This window comes from Euprymna scolopes, chromosome 4 (genome assembly GCF_053919585.1).
Source record: "Euprymna scolopes isolate OS-2025 chromosome 4, ASM5391958v1, whole genome shotgun sequence".
NCBI lineage: Eukaryota > Metazoa > Mollusca > Cephalopoda > Sepiida > Sepiolidae > Euprymna > Euprymna scolopes.
The window spans coordinates 134065247-134067201 of record NC_136485.1 but is presented as its reverse complement, the minus strand read 5'-3'; the positions used below and the strand labels follow the sequence as shown (position 1 = coordinate 134067201).

The following is a 1955-nucleotide window of genomic DNA, read 5'->3' as shown; positions in this document are numbered from 1 at the left end:
TCGTATTGATCGGATAATTACCTGATTTTTGGTAGATTTTTAAAAAGACGGTCCGTCAAAAAGTACTTACCCGCCCCCCAGTTTTGGCGGTGCCTACTGTATAAGATCTGTTAAAACCTTGTGAGGATAATATCGAAAATGAAGAGTGAGTGATAGTGGATATGTTGTTACGGGAACGGATCAAAACCATGAGTGTGCCAGGTTCGAATTTTTTTTTTTTTTTACCAAACTCACATCTTAATTTGTCTGGCGATAGCTTAGACGTTATTGACGAAGGCTGAAGCGCTAAATAACAATTATGACTGAATGTTTTGATGCAAGCTGATGACACTGAAGTAATTTTTTTTTACTTTTGAAATCATTTACTGTATATATTGGCTACAATATAATCAATAGAGAATTTGCTCTATAATAATTAATATAAAATCTACACAAATTAAAACATCCTATCATAGAATATATTACGATTGGCAACGCCGGTCGACTTCTAGCATATATATATATATATATATATATATATATATATATATATATATATATATAAGTGTGTCTGTGTGTGATTTAGTCATTGTGTGTGTGTGTATTAAACTGCTCTCTGAATATTTGGTCTAAAGGGTTGGAATTTTATGCATAGAATATTTGGATATATAGCAAACTTTCAATTTGCTAATAAGAGGTTAAAACTGAAAACAGAACAGCTAACCCTGGCAGGATAAGTTACCCCTGCTGTTACTTTTGCGCATGTGTAATATTAAATATTAAAGTCGCTTAATTTGTAACCTTTTATATCCACCTGCCAGTAGCTCAGGCGGTAACAACGCTTGAGAGATAAATGACTATGAGATAAATGATAAATAAGGCTAGATTTCTAAATGCTATGGCTTTTATTTTAGTCGAACTGCATGAAAAAGATGTAATTAACAAGATAAGAACATTCGTTTGAATAATCCAGGTAAGTTGTAGATGCTTTAAAATGTGTCCATTAAAATCTACTGTCGTACTAAATGTGAATCAATCAATGTTTTTTTTTTTTTGTTTTTGTTTTGATTCCACCTTACTATTTACGTTAATCCATTCATATCCCTTGACCCCCGGAGGGGCATAGGCTATCTACAACGTTTGCAGATGTTTTTTGCAGCAAGGAGTTCTTTTTACAGGGTGAGGGTGCTGGCCCCACGCCCAACATTCCCAGAAGGTACATACAGCGCCTAGCCTTCCCAAATGGTCACCCATCTGGTACTGGCCAGGCTCAACGTTGCTTAACTTCAGTGATCTGGCGAGAACCGGTGTTTCAACGTGATTGTGTCGTACGTACGGTCATTCATGCTAAAATAAAATTAGTTCTGATATTTTATGGTTTAAATACTTACATATACATGTTTTAATTAGAAGTAATATGTAATAATATGAACGGGTAAAGCATCTCCATATAATCATCTACGTTGTCTCCTTGTCCATCTCATTGTATGTACATTTTAACACTCACTATCTTTCTTTGTTTCTTTGAAAGCATTTAAAATTAGAATAACTCTATTTTTTTTTCAAACGTCGTCATCTGATTTACATCAGTGCGACTGCAGACTCCAAAATCACATAAGCAATTTAGATTAAAAAAATGATAAGTCTGTTATTTCTTTATGAACAATTTGAAGAATAATATATACATATACATATTTTTATTCACATTCACCTTTAACAAGGCATACCGCCACTTGAACAAAAAAAGCTACTATTTGGGGCAATGTCAAGTAAAATCTAAATTTCTACATGTCATTACACTCAAAGAAGCAGGTAGAAAGAAGGAAATTTCAAAGTTTAGCTGTTCGAGGAAAAAAGGTATCAGAGTAGAAAGCTTTATGGCATTTAGGGGTCTAAATTGAAGGGGAGAGGTTTTGTTACTAAGTGGGTTTGTCAGAGTTATGTGTGTCGAAGTGGCACAAATGGAACGTGTTAAT

The 1955-nt window shown here is 33.9% G+C and overlaps 1 pseudogene; it reads right to left on the bottom strand.

Annotated features, from left to right (window-relative positions):
* Positions 1 to 1196: 1196 nt before the first annotated feature.
* Positions 1197 to 1313, bottom strand: LOC145273429 (5S ribosomal RNA; annotated as a pseudogene).
* Positions 1314 to 1955: the final 642 nt, after the last annotated feature.